Below are 15,526 nucleotides of genomic sequence, written 5' to 3' on the forward strand. Positions count from 1 at the left end.
AAGAGGAAGGATTATAAACACTGGAAAAAGACAAACTTCTTAGTCTATGAGAGCTAATGGACACTGGCTCAGCTGAAGAGAAAACCTCTCAGACAAGGACACTAGACGTGTGCATTCTGTGTTTGAGTTACTGTAAGAAAGACTAATGCTCATAAAAGGTAACTGTAAACGTTAATCAACTTTTGAAAAGCCAAACAAAACATGCCTTTGTGGCCATGGGTAAATTATTGCGGCTGTCAACAACAGTAGATAAAGGGCTTAGAAGGAAAGCTGTTGTTTTGAGACCGACTATGAAATTTCTCATTGGTAAGGCTGGACAGAAGAGACTGGAGGAATCTTCAGATGCTGTGGCATAAAGGTGCAAGGACTCATGTCTGGCTGCACCACTTGCTTCACTCCACCAGTCCTTGGACCTGGACAATTATTACTGAGGTTTAAGACTGTCTGATGCTTTTGTGCACAATGTTGCCTTCCTAACAACGATCAGCATCTAGTCAGATGTCAGTCTTGTAGAATGGAAAAGATCCACTAGTCTTCATCAAAAAGAAAATAGCCCCTTTTCAACAAAACAGAACTGCAGAATAACTAGCCCACATACAGTGGCACTCCTCTCTTCCAAGCAAACCTTGGTTCTCTGCAGGCTATGACCAAGCTGAATATCAGCATAAATACAGCACCATTAGGCTTCCAAAAGCCTGAAGTATACAGGTCTAAAAAATACTTTAAGGGGAGAAATTGCTATGCATCCTATAAAATGGAAAAAGCAACAAAATTATTTAGGTACTTAAAATACACATTTGTCACACTGTGTCGTAGCCTGTAACACTTAATTCAACAGATCAGGAATTAAAACTTGGTTAGGCTAACTGTACTAAAATTATACAGAAGAAAAAAAAAATCCTCTGAATAGGTATTCAGAAACTTTTACATTGTAATGTAATCCCTATTTTTCTGTAATAATAGTTATAAGGGAAAAAAGGTAAGTTCCTCATAGGAAAGTAAGTTCCTCCATAAGGGAAAAAAAGGTAAGTCAGGTAATTGAGCTGACCCACAGTAAGCTAGACTAAGGCAGTATACCTTTTGAGATCCACGTAAATTGCTGACAAGAATAGGGTTATTTTTTCTGTGCCTTTTTTTCAGAAACAAGTCTCCAGCCAATACGGGAATCTTATGCAGTAGCCCCTAACATCATATATTGCTATGTATGAAATGAACAGTTCTTCAGAAAGAAATTATGGCCTTTATTAATTTTCTACCATCTGATGTTTTTTCACTGAATTTACATCTGATGGCAGCTCATTCTTACATAAAGTCCATGAAATATCACTGAGGTAGTAACTTATGATAATGGTGATAGGAATAACAATAGCATTTATAAGCTCTGAAAAAAAATGCTGAGTTGATTTTTTGATTCCTAATTTCTTTGACTAAATTTTGAGCCTCATATTGCACCTCTTCTGATATATCTGATACTTCTATCTCTTCTCAAAACCTCAGTCAGGTTGGAGTAAGTCCAATATGATGCAGTCATATTAGGTCCATATAACTAAATGAGAAACTTTAGGCGATTCTTGTTTCCAAAGATCAGCTAAAGATCTCTGAAGAATACCATTGGCTTCTAGTTTGACATATTTACTTTTAAAACTTTTTTATAAATCAAACTCTAGGGACATACAACAGGCTCAGAAGAGTACACAACTCGGAATGAGGCAGCCTTTGAAGCAAAGCATAAAAGCTTGGTATCCTCAAGAAAAGAGTAAGACAAGTTGGCAAGAACTCAGATAGCAAATGGTGAGGAACAGTCTGAAGAAGGAGGAAAAAAACCTATTCCCAATTTAAATGGTTACCAAAAAACTAAAAACAAGACTACAGACATACATACTTCCAAGAAGCCTGGTTGGATTAGAATGCTTATTTCTCTCTTAAAGAAGATCTCTAGGCCGGAGCAGGAAATGTGTGTTACAGCTGTATCACTGACTGCCAAACAAGAATGACAAGGAGTGATTTAACAGGTTGAGGAAGGTCCTTAAGACTGCAAGTTCAGTAAATGCAGTAAGAATGGGAGATCTCGATTACCTCCATGGAGACTGTGAAAATGCCGCATTATGGTGTGATGCCCAAACTAAATTTTTACATACCATAACAGACTGCCATTGGGGGGGGGGAGTAGGGAAGCAACCTCTCCCTGAAAAGAAAAAAAAGGAATTTCTCCATAACTTCTCCATCAGAGGGGAAGTAACTCTTGACTTGCTCCTAAACACCCAGATCCTGCTCCAAAATGATGAAATTGAAATGGCACAAGCAGTGACTACAGTGTATCAGAACTAGTACTCAGGAACTGTCCTTTTCACTATTCCATTTTAATTTTTTTAAGCAAGGCTAAGAAAAAGCCAGATAGATAGTTATTACTATGATGTTTAAATTCAAAATGGCGATTACATAAAAACTGAAAGTTTGTAAAAAGAAAATTTAAAAAGCACTGTGAAAGGGATGTTTGCGAATTGAAGGAAGAGTGCTTGATGACACTATATTAAAGGCTCAAAGCAAATGCATAATATCTATCAAAACATTTCAAAAAGATAAAAAAGAATAAAAAAGCTAGTACGATTAAACAGCAAGATAACAGAATAAGAGAAGTAAACATCAATCCTTCAAAAGACTGCTGCTATGTACAAATGAGGAAAAGAAAAAGAGTAAAAACATTTTGTTGGTGAAATGCAAAAAAACTACAGTAAACACTGCCAAAAAAAAAAAAGCTTTACTTGGGAAGGGATTTTAAAAACTAATTACTTTTTCAACTGCTGAAGAAACAGTAAGTCTGACAGAGGTATATGTGGAGGTGTTAAAGGGGAAAAAAGAAAGCAAAATTAAAAAAAAGAAATGCCAAACATCTAACAAACACATATATCCCCTTGCTCCAGGATAATACGATAATATGGATATTAAAATGTCACATACACTGCAAAATTACTAGGTGACTTCTTCTTGTACTTATTAATACAGTCACTAAAAGTAGTGAGAGTTTAATACATCTGTCCTATCTCATTCCCTAGCCAAGTCCAACAGGTCACTGTCAGACCAAAGTGCTCAGGTCTTTTGCCTGACAGGGTAAAGCTGTTGCTAGGTTTAAGGTGGACAATAGCATTTCTGAAGATCAAAAATACATAAAACATTATTTTTAATGAGTTACTGGGGGGAATTAAGCTGCTGAATTGCACTTTTGACTTCTAAAAGTCTGGGTTGATAGACAGACTGCATTTACATGGGTTTTGCTCAAATTGCAGCACAGGCAACACCAATTCACTTCCTCACACAGAATCCTATATAGCCAGATCTTGTAACACTAAATAATTGTAACGAACTTGAGCATAAAAATACCTGGACTTATCCACATGTATACAATTTCCCTGGGGCCTAGTTCCAATAGAACTTTTTAAACATTCTGGAAAAATACAAACCTTGCTCCAGTGTCATGGAATAGATACATGATTTGGAATAAACTTTTTTCCTAATATTTTCAGGTTTTGGGGTTTGTTATCAAGTGATTTTTTTTTTAATTATGATAATCACCTTGTGCAACAAAGTTTAACTCCAAGTCTGACTGCTGCATGGATTCAACTAAGGCTATTCCAGATTTATTTCCACGCCAAGGAATTTAGACTTCCTAGACCTAATATTTCATCAATGTATACCTTTATACAGAGCCAGACGGAAGCATTTTAACACCTTGTTTGCAGAGATTATTGCTACCACTGACACATAGTACCTTGCTCCAGACAAAAGGTGCATTTCTTCCCCAGGCTCCTTCTAGCTGCTGCCAAAAAGACAGCAGCAAGCAGGGACTGAGGATTTTTTACATATTCTTCAGAGTGGTCCACAGGACACCCTTCCTTCATCTGTGCTTGTGTAATCATTTACTGCCATGCTAAGGGAACATAAAAGACATAGCAATGCAACTCATCCCTTCAACTATAAAAAAAGCACGCACTTAGCAGAGTTCTAAAAAAACCACCAAGGCTATGGAAAGGTCTTAAAGTACCTGTCCACAGAGGGCCCTGTTGAGAACATGGTCTGAGTTACACTGTATGCTTGCATGGTGAGCATGATTATAGTTTGGCTTTATTGATTATGACTATTAACAAGCTCATTAGTGAATCTCCTGAACTGTTTCTTCTGTTACCGTTATGTGTCAGCAGCTCATCTGCGTTACCAAGGCTCACTAGCGGGAGGGGAAAAAAAAAAGGCACCGCAGCTAGTCTTTGAATTGCCTGAATTGTGCTTGTCCAAAGTAGCTTAGTGCAAATGACCATGACCGTCTCTATTATGTATTCTTCCCTGATGGTTACACTAGGTCCCGACATGTACGGCTTTAATTCTATAACTTAAATATTTTATCTGTCCATGTGCTACTACACTATATTTAAAAATCTATTAAAATATGCGTCTGAAGTCTGCTTGTCTCTTCAAAAGCTTTGTGCATTCTGTCATTAACCTTCAGGAGTGAAGATGATAAAGAGGACAAGCTGAGTTTCTTAGTGCCTAGGCTAATGAGCTAAAGTGGAAACCCAGAGTGACTAGAGAGCAGGAAAGCTTAAAAACATCAAGAGAAGGAAAAACAAATCTTTTGAGATTCTTACTGAGATTTATTTTTCACGTAAAACAAGTTAAGTTTGGAGTCATTCAGCAGATTAAGAATAATTATTGAAATTCCCAGTACGTAGTGGCCATTATGATGATAAGTATCTGGAACTTTGATGTAAATCACTTTCTCATTTTCTTGCTTTATTTTGGCCATTACTACTTGCAAAGCTGTTTGTTTTTCAGAAAACATCAGAACAGCAATCATATTTATCATCTTTATGAAAGAACTGGAACATAAATACAAGCCAAGTATCTCTACAGAAGGAGATCTGTATAACTCCCAAGGCATGTGTGTTTTACACACTTTATGTGGGGCTATTTACATTAATGCATGTTTCTCCCCTATTTATTTCATTTATTTATTTATAAATAAATAAATTATTTATATTAGACAATATATTTTTAAATGTTTTTCCTCTGATTAATAAATAGAACAGGGATGTTTTTCAACACAGCTGTATCAAATGGGATGCGAACTTCCAGACCTGACCACATAAAGAGTACCATCTCCTGTGGGACAAGGTCATATTAAGGGAAGAAACTGAGCTGAATCTACTGGTTTTGTACTGTTGGATATAAAAATGACTGTCAAAACTTGTATTTCAGGGTTGGTTTTTTATAGCAAAGTAGTCTGTGTGTTCTGAGTATCTTTACAGATACAATTAATGGCCTGTTCTTAAGATGACAAGAAAATACACAGCAGTGATTATATGTTTTAAGCTAAAATTTGACCACGCCCTTCCCCACAGGAGCTGAAATACTGTGGAAAAGGATATGGTTAGCACGGCACGATCTCATAAGTACATATGTTCAGTGTGCCAGTTAAGATCTAAGGAGGTGGAAGGGCCATGTCTAGTCCACAGTTTGAGCAGTATATGGCAGAACACAAGGTGCGTTCTTTTGAACTGCATGGAAAACGTGCCTGTTCCTTATCTTTCCACAGACTGAAAAAGCACTAAGAACTTGCTCATCTCCACAGCAGTTGCAAATAGCATTGACTAGAGCTTTCTGCTTCTACATAAGGACCAGCAAATACCTCGTTTTCAAGTTGATATATACAGTATCTCCTCCTCTTTCTAATATTTAGAGTTCTATCCGTTCCAGAATAACAGCTAAACTAGTGTTTAGACACTACTGTATTTGCATAGCATTCACATACTTCTAGGAAGCTCTCTTTCCATTGGAACCAGCCCATTTGAGTCGTTTTTGAGCAACAACTGCAGGCTCAAATCAAGCCTGATTCATCTGAAATGCATATTTTCATTTAAAAAGGTTCTTTCTAAACACCCGCAGTGAACAGAAGACTATACAAACACATACCGCTCACTGATATGCAAACACATACAGCTCGCTGCCTTTTGCATTTCTGTTTTCTCCTAGAGATGGAATCACCTCTTGCCAGGGGAAGTCATGCCTTTTTAGCATCAGCACCTTGGCCTGTGAGACCGAGAATCCCCTCATCAGTCCAAAGCTATATGTTCTTGATATCCCAATTTGTTGATTATCTTCCTGTCCCACATTTTCCTTACCCCTGTGCTTACAAATTCCTAATATATCCCACTTTAAAAAAAAAAAGAAAAAACACAAAACCCCACCATATCTTGGCAAATAACTACTCCATAAAATACTAAGCACAGTCAACTTCTTCGTGCTTCACTCCACTCACATAGCCAGGATTATGATTTAACACACAGAATTGAAGAACTGTACAGAAACAGCACAACTATAATTTTCCTAATGCAGTAAGTGACCTTCCCTTAAAGATAACTGGTTGTTAATCAAAGCACTTCGAGATTAATCCTTTTAATGCACGCATCTTTTCCTACTCTCAAAAAATCAGAAAATGTACACTCTCTATTGCCCATTTTGGCACAAAAGAGGCAGGGCCACAGCATAGATATAATTTCAGAATAAATATGATTTTCCCCCTTTAAAAAATGTACATGTTTCAAGTCAGTGAAAGAACTTGTCTGGTCTGAAATTTCTTCCGGATGAGCTATAAACCATCCTGTTTACACTACAAAAGACTAATGAGAGAATTAAACAGGATTTACAAGCTGTGGGTTTGCCATACCGATTCTTACCTGAGCTCGTATCTGAGATGCCACACTAGCCTTATTTTCACTAAAGCTGAGATATCCAATTTCTTGTTTGTACAGTGTAAATGCTTTTTATTATTAACTTACATTCTTCTCAGTTCTTCTAAGCATTCATCCTTTTCCTCCAGCTAAAAGGGACAGTGAATCAGTAGACTTTAATACTCTTGCCAATTTGCCATTCACTGCTTATGGCAACTTTGACGAAAGACAAACTGTAGCCAAAATACAACCATTCCAAAGAGAAGTGCCCAAACTCAGCTGGATTCCAACATTTATGTATGCCCTAAACTGCAGGGGAGTTATGATGACTTCTACAAGGTCAACATTTCCTTTGCACGACCAGCAGCATCTCAAGCAATTCAATGAGTAGATTCATATGAACACCCACTCTACCCATGCGCAATTCTCTACAGACAGCCATACCATACTACCTCTTCTCCAAGAAGAGCTTCAATAATCTCAAAACCTATGCCATGCTGCTTCAGGAGGGAACATTTTCAAAATGATCTGCTAGTGATGCAAATGTCACATTTTACTCATAACAACTATGCCAAATGAGATAACATAGCCACACAACCATAAGCCTTGGTTGGCTAAACCTGCTCACCTATGGCAAAGTTTATTCAGCTAAACTTGTCACGCACATGGCAATAGTTTTTAGTATCACGAAACCACTCTCAAAGCTGAGTTTCTGCAAATCTCTTCACAAATAACTAACAGCTATACACCCCTCCTGCACTACTGACTTGAATGGGAAGTCTGACAGGAAATACGTCAGTACAATTGCCATCACATTATTGAGTGCCAGCAGAGGAGACTGCCAAAAGACAATTCACGGGGGATACGCTGCCTCCCATCTTGCCAAGCAATGTGTAAGCATGACAACTGGACTGCAGAAAAGGAGACCTGAAAAGGCCTTTTGTCAGTTTAGACCTACAGCAAAAGGTCTGATGCCTTTTAGACCAACTTTTTCAGAGGAATCGGTTAGAAAGGCCTCAGGCCCTGCTCTGAGTACTGAGCAACATTCACTGCCTATCACAACCATTTTCTATATTTTCCAAAGCTAAAACATGCCTTCACACAATGTGAATGCAACATATATACTGCATTGTGGATCCTGTAATATCTGACCGTAAAATTATTCCATTTTTTTTTCTGCCACATTCTCATGAGAAGATGTGTCTTCTTTCTATTGGGTGGTCACTGGGTGAGTGGTCTTAAATAAACACAGTCATGAACTTGCAGGACATTCTGATCTGAAGTATGCTGCTGACTGTATTCTCTGAGCACCCCACCATTAGGTTAGGATTTGCATACTGTCAGAGCCTGGGTCCAAAACTCAAGTTCTTAAAAGATTAGCACTTCTAATCATCAAGACAGATTTGAAATAAATGGTCAGTCACTGAGTCTGGTAAATGTAAGACAGGAAAACAGCCAGCAATCCAATTTCTTTCCCAGCCAAGCCCTTAACGTATGAAAACATGATATAAGACTGGTGTACATAAAGCACTGTTTGCAGTATGTAATTACCTTTTGTTAAGGAGAAGACCTTGACGTTTTACCTCAGAGAAGCCTAAATCAGGAGCGGGGTAATGTTCAGAGCATTCTGTCGGGGGATATGGAGAGATACATCTCTCCGAACACATAACATAGGTGGGAGAAGCCACAGTCTGCAAAGGAAGGCAGAAATCAGCAGCAAGGTTCTTCATTTGCTCACAATTAGCATCAAAGTGGTATTTGGTGAGTTCCTTTATCCAAAGATATCATTACTTTATTAGAGATTCTAAGTATTTTATATTTAGATGCATACAACTTACAGGGCATTCATCAGTTTAAAATGCATGTATTTTCAAAAAATACGGAGTTTTCTTTTTGCTCTTATTAGGTTTTTCAGGCTATCAAAAAAAATTTTTAATATTTACTTAGCTTTCTTTATGGCATTTTAATTAACAGTAGAGTTGATAATTACATCATAATTAGACATGCTCCTGTAATCATCCTAGATGTGCTATTTTCATAAAACCTACTCAGGTATGCTTAAAATGTGTAACTGGAACATTCTAGAGGACTTTTAGATTAACGCCAGACAAACAGTTCTGATTGGGTTTTGCCAGCGTGATGTAGGACAATCAAATCCATATAGCTTTCCACACCAGACATCTATTCTGAAACCATACTGCTAAAAACAAACAGACAAATAAATAAAACTGAAGTAACACACAGACTTAGAGCATGTACCAACTACTCAACTACTGCACTGACAGTTTGCTTCATTAAGCCTCTCCTCAAGTCTGTGCGGGACTGTGTGTGTGTCTCCACAAACCTGTTACAAGTTTCAGTAGAATATCTGGAACAGATTATTTCCCAGAGTAAACATTAACTGTCAGAAGCCTGTGTTTTCAATTTTGAGAAGAAAACGTGGAGACTTCTCTGAGACTTGTGTACTTCAATTTCAGTCTGCCATGAGCACATTCATTTATGGCAGCATTTTAAAATGGGCAGTGCCAAAACAAAGAAAGCAAGCACCCATAGCACTACATCTCAAAGACTTTCTACCAGCTATTTCAGCAGATAGAGCATATATGGTAGGCAAAAAGCAATACCATGCATTTTTCCAATGAAAGAAGCCAGATCTTTAAGTCTTTAGAAAATAAACCACCTACAGATAAAGAGGTGAAATACAGAAAACCGGTCATACTTCATTTTTCCCCTAACCTTACATGTTGTCAAGGCAGGTGTTTGAAGGGAAAGGATTCATTACATTTTTCTAAGTTCTGCATATGTTTAATAAGTTTACTCAAAAAGTAACTTGATGCTTTGTGAGATTTTAGCATAATTTCATTTTACTCATGCTTATGGAACAGTCACATTCTCTGTGTAACTTTCTGGTGAAAAGAAAAAAAAGTATATTTTTTCATTCTTCCATGGCTTAGAGCACACTGAATGCTGACATTTCCCATGCAATGACTCACATCTGGACAGAGACCAAATGCAGAGTTCCATATGGATGCATCACTTTCTAAAAAAAATAATGGACATAGGAAATAAGAAATTTGTACTATACCAGCAAATTCAACTCAAATGCATTCCTTGTTCTATAAAAAGCATTGACTGATATCAGTCAGTCTCATATGTAACAGTGGGGTGCCTCCTTCTGCTTTAAATTGACTCGCTCCTTCTGCACTATACCCTCTGCTTAAATGCAAATTCTGCAATAGAGTTTATTATAGTAAATAAGCCTCATGTGCTGTTGATATCAAGTTCTAATATCAATTGTTTTGCTATTAAAATGAAGGTTAGGAAAGGTATATTCACGATAATATGCCATCCATCCTACCCATACAAATGTACATCAGGTAGACAATGGACTATATATCCAAGTATCCCTCTAGAACAGAGAACAGCAGGCTCTGCTGAACCAAATTCATTCAAAACTAAATTTAAATAAACGAAGTAAAGAAATAAAAGCTATGAAAGAAGGTCCTATGTGTTACATACTCCAACCTAACGCAACCCGTTTAGAATTTGTCTACATTTCACTTCGTTGGACAAAATTGGGCCTCATTTATACTAGTCATACTTATCCTTCAAAAGCAAAAAGGTAAAATGAAAATAACTGAAGTATAAACACTGGAAAATAAGCAAGAGTCAGAAACATAATGTGCAAGACTGAGGATCTGTGCCTGAGAAATAAACACTGTTCTAATGAGAGCAAGTCAAAAGACTTACTTTGATGCAGCCTTAACGACCTGCTACTGTTTCAGCATTCTGCTTTGCTCCACCTTGTCATCTACGTGTACGACTGCCCACCACAGTGGAAAAGGTGTGAGGAAGAGTTGACTTGTTTCTTGACAAAGGTCAAGACTTGACAAAGGTCAGTGGAGAACTGCAAAATGGGGGAATTACTCGTATATTCCACACAAGAGAATAATTACAGTTCACGAGAGAAGGAAAAAGCATATTGGACAACAACATTCAGTTCAGACTAACCCTTAATTTACATTGATTTGATTTATCAAATGATATTAGTATGTTTCAACTTTCACTCAGGAAAGTAATCGTCTGGCCAGAGGAGCTTATAGAATACAAAGGAGATTTAAAAACAACACACTGATAACGCAGTTACATTAGATTGTTGTATGTGTGTCTTACACTAAAGGAAGGAACAAGAAAATGGGTTACAGTTATGTGTTGGTAACTTGTACTGCATGTCAATCTGTCTCTTCCTATATGTAACTGGAAACACTGTAATGACAACACACTTCTCTAAAACACTTACTATGAATTCAATAACCCCAAAGGCCCAAGTGGCACAGATTGGGAACTAAAGCTTTAGTCTACCTTGATTATTGTTAAATGTGTAGCTTCAATAGTATGGAAGTCAGTGGAGGCTGCAAAATCTATCCAAGAAGCTAGGTAAATACTCGAGTGGTTAATTGAGCTTCTTGTTATTCCTAGATGTGCTCACACTAGCAAATTTAAAGGCAACTTCTGTATATCCTGGATAGGACATATATGTCCTCAGACTGTAACATGCATTTATACAAAACTTCATATGAATGTTAGAAAACAATTAAAAAGTAGTATCGTGGACAAAAAGATAAACATTTTTTAATCCCTATTTCTATTGAAATTAGTCCTGCAGTAGTTTCACACAATAGATCTTTTTTTTTTCATTACTTACTGAAGATAAGCTGGAAAAGAGTCAGCGTGCCACATGAAAGCTTTACATGTCATAGCCAACGTGCAGACTATCTGAAATTTCTAGGGTAGACTTCCATCAGTTCACACGAGCTGATCACTAACACAGTGGATGCTTTTGGATTCAGAGATCCATCAGTGTCTTAACATAAGGCCTTATGAAGAACAATGAAAACCTGCCAGTCACCAGCAGCAGTGTTACCCTAGGAAATTAAATGGCAGACACTCATAGCTCCATCAGTGGAAGTATTAGGAGGAGGGTTAAGCCTATGCACAGAGCAGAAAACTAAACATTTGCTCTTCCACTGTGAAGTCTGTTGCTGTAAATATTTTCAAATAGGCTCTTTCCCCATAGCATAAGGATTTAGTAATTCAAAGAATGATGATTTTGGTTATCTGTGCTAAAATACTTTGCCAATGAGAATACTTTGAATCTGCACATTAAATCTTCAGTGACATGTTGGTTCATGCAAGCAAACAATTAAGACAACAGTTTCCCTTGTCTGTGGAACCTAGTGAGTTTAAAAAAAAAAAGACAGAAGGTAAAGTTGAAAAAGACAGCTGAGGAATTAATTGCATCTGTAGGCAAGCTCTAGAGGGGGATGTGAGGACAAGAAAAAGTATCAGAACAGGAATATTTTATGGAGTTTTAAAAAGAGAATGCAACAGCTCTTTCAGAGTTACCATCGTACATAACTGCCCATTCCATTGTTGACCTTGGGCAGTTACATAATATTATGGTTTTGGTAATACATAATATTACATAATATTAAGGTTTTGGTTCTCTTTACATGTTCAAAGCATTTCTTTGTGCTCAAACCGCATGAAAAGTTGATTCAACTCCTACGCATTATTTAAAGATATGGGGAGTGTTACCACAGAGTGAGGGCAGAGTAGTTAACATGGACAGATGAAATTTCAGGTGTCGATCACACCCCTTCTGAACCCAGGCCAGGAAAAGTACACAGTAAGGCAGTGTTCACTGGGAAGGTATGCTATTGAGTTGCAAAATTAGAAAGTTCTTGCTTCTGTGGTTAGTCTAGGGAATAAAAGTGATTATAAAAGAATGTAATGGGTGTGGCAGTGGCTAATAACAAGCAAGGTCGCAACAGCTGTCTGGTTCAACTGCCTGCAAGCGGTTTGTGCAAAGTGCACTATCCTGCCACAGGAAGAAACAAAGTTCAACTTTTTTTTTGTCATGCCAATAGAGATTGATAGTGCTGTAAAAAGCAAAGCAGGCATTTGCTTTGGGAGGAGACTACAGCAGTAGCATTTCCACAGACATCCGAAGGGCTGGATCAGCTTGTAAGGTTCACTGACCTTAGCCATGAAGTTGACCAGTCTGAGTCCTAGAGCAGGCCAATAATCTCAGGCACCATATCTCCTTACTGCTTCAGGGCACCCTAAATATTAGTAAATATCTTTACACATACCATTTCTTTATACTAAATATCACCTTGTAGTCTGCTCTACTTTATATGAATTACGTGTAAAAGAGTAACACAAGCAGCAGGATATTTAATGGGGTAATTTCCAGCTAGTTCTTAAAGTCATGTGGGTTCATTTTTCTTGACTAGGAAGAGTGTGAAATGAAATATCTACCTGTCCATCGGCACAAAGTAATCACACACTATGAGAAGAGACTGATCTCCATTAGGACTAAATACAAAAGACCTCCAGCTCACAAAAGGCTTATAATCAAGTCACTGCATTGTAGCACAGTTCATTTGGCTATGTCCCAAAATTACTCAAAGAATTAAGTAAATCCAGAATCTGCCAGTGCAACCCCAGAATGGCCAGAGGGATACAGGAAACTGAGATCATCATATCACATGAAATGCTGAATTACTACTGTTGACAATCTCCCCTCTGCCCAAAAATCAATCCTTGTATATGAGTGCTTAATAAGAGAACAAAATATGCATTCCTTCAGTTTGGCTGTAGTCCTATTGATCCAGATCCTATTTAAAGCTGTCACTCATCCAGAGAGGTTACTATGTTGTTATCGAAGAGGATTTATCTAATTTCAAATATTGCACACAATTATAAACCCATACAATGAAACAGGGATAAGGCCATTCATCAATTGTCAAAAAGGCATTTAGTTTGAATTTGTCCAGCTTGCTGATATTATTAAACATTCAAACACTGGAAGCAAAAAAAAAAAGAAAATCTTTTAGATTTTATAGGTATGTTAACCCCTGCTCATACCTGCCATACTAAGGGCGACAAAGGAAATTCTGTTATAACCCTACTCCTTTCACATGACTGTAATTCTCTGCAACATCCATCCTGTTCGACTGTTTACCAGTTATGAATTTTGATAACAAAGCTTGTAAAAAAGACTAGGCAAAACCACTCTCAGCTGTTTTTTTAAACTTTTCCCATATAGCACAAGTAAACTTCTAAGTCCATTTGTTTGAACAAGGTTGAAAATGACCCATATTTGAAACCAAACTTGAAACCTAAGACTTGGAAGTTAACAAGACCATAAAGCCTGTTTGGTCCAATGGCACAGAAGGTGTTGTGCAAGTAGCACTACCCTGCCATAGTGCTAGAGGCACAAACTGTCTGGCTGTAAATTATAGGGCTATAAGGACAAACTGTCCCTATAGCACTGTAGCTGCTATCCTGCTATGGGGACACACTAAGATGAAGATTTCTCTTCAAATAGCATGGAACTATCCTAGTGATGCACAGGGGCATAAGTTGTGTGGCTTACAAAGCCTGTGTGTTAAGAGGAGATATGAAGAGCTGGGAAAGCTCTCTTCAGCTTGCCAGCTCTGTTGGTCCCACAAATGCTAAAATCCTCTGCTTCACGACCACCATCTAGTGGCAGTTTATCTATACAGTTACATTATGAGAATATGAAATACTTTTGTTTCCCTGTCAACACACTACAGACAAATCACTTCCTGCACTTTTCAAGCAGCATGTAAACAAGATCACGAGGACGTGCTTCCCTAAGACTTCTATTTCCACAGTCTGCAACATATATTATTTATGTAGCATAATATGTACTGCTGCCCCATACATGCTGATCCTATTCTGTAGTCTGATGGGGGAAAGAGAGGAATCCTTGTGTCTCTGTTTCCTCCTCATTTTCTTCTGAGTGATTGGCACCTAACAAGACAGAAGGACTAACCCACTCTATCTGCACAACGTTGTCTTTGAAAAAGCTGATCAGGTAGCAACTAGAGAGGAGACTTGCAGTTTACTTATCCTCAAACTTGACCCATACACTCAAACAAGGAAAGACTGTAATCTAGCTTGCAAGATGAATCTCCCCATAACTCTCATAACAACACAAACAGAAGAAAAATGGGTATACTAAAACTAATTCTGATTATTCAATTTTAGCACCTTTGTATAATTTTTATGACATTCTGCAAAGACTATAAATTATAACATTTTCCTCTTGTTTAACTTTCTTTTTTATTCCTCTGTGTAAATACAGCAATTACATTTTAGCTCCGTACTACTACAATGTTATCCCAATCCTGCTATAAATGATAACCACCCAAACAAGAGCAAGGACAATTCACAGTTCTCTCCCTCCATTTTCCAGCTTATTGATATGCTTCCAAGGAGTATGCCGTAATCACTACTGTTTCAGAAAGCTGCTATTGCAACGGCAATTACTGGAGAATTTGAATTAGTTTCTACCCACCAGGAAAAAGGTAAATTTCTTGTTTACAACTGGGTCCAGTATGAAGTTATGTATGGTAAAGAATTACCATTTGGTTACTGAATATCACGTGCCTTCTAGTGGCTAGCCACTCTAATATAAAGAATTGCTTTTGTATACTTGTTCAGAAAACCAGATATGATGACAAGTAATTTGCAGTTGGCTAGCTCCAAGGAGTTCAATATCACATGATATGTAAAACCTGCAAGATACTAAAAAATATTTTGCTTTCCTTTGTTTCCCACCATTAAGCTGTTTTCTGAGGGTGAAGGTCCAAAGCCATGGTCAACAACAACAAAATACAGTGAATTCTTACGTTTAACCTTTGAGGATACGATATGACAGAAATAGTGAAATCTGTGTAAGGTCTTCCATACAGCTCAGTGTGTTGCAATTT

At 37.6% G+C, this 15,526-nt stretch overlaps 1 long non-coding RNA gene across 2 annotated transcripts in view; it reads right to left on the reverse strand.

The window, feature by feature from the left end:
* Positions 1-15,526, reverse strand: part of LOC142414752 (uncharacterized) — a 42,290-nt gene that overhangs the window by 15,600 nt on the left and 11,164 nt on the right. The window contains exons 3-4 of one of the 2 annotated variants that reach the window (XR_012777206.1): positions 10,470-10,626; positions 8,303-8,410 (exon numbers count right to left, since the gene is read on the reverse strand). The exons of the other annotated variant lie outside the window; for it this stretch is intronic. This is a non-coding gene — a long non-coding RNA (uncharacterized LOC142414752). Of the gene's footprint in view, positions 1-8,302; positions 8,411-10,469; positions 10,627-15,526 lie in introns of those variants that run through there. 2 annotated transcript variants of the gene reach the window in all.

This window comes from Mycteria americana, chromosome 9 (assembly GCF_035582795.1).
Source record: "Mycteria americana isolate JAX WOST 10 ecotype Jacksonville Zoo and Gardens chromosome 9, USCA_MyAme_1.0, whole genome shotgun sequence".
Classification (NCBI taxonomy): Eukaryota; Metazoa; Chordata; class Aves; order Ciconiiformes; family Ciconiidae; genus Mycteria; species Mycteria americana.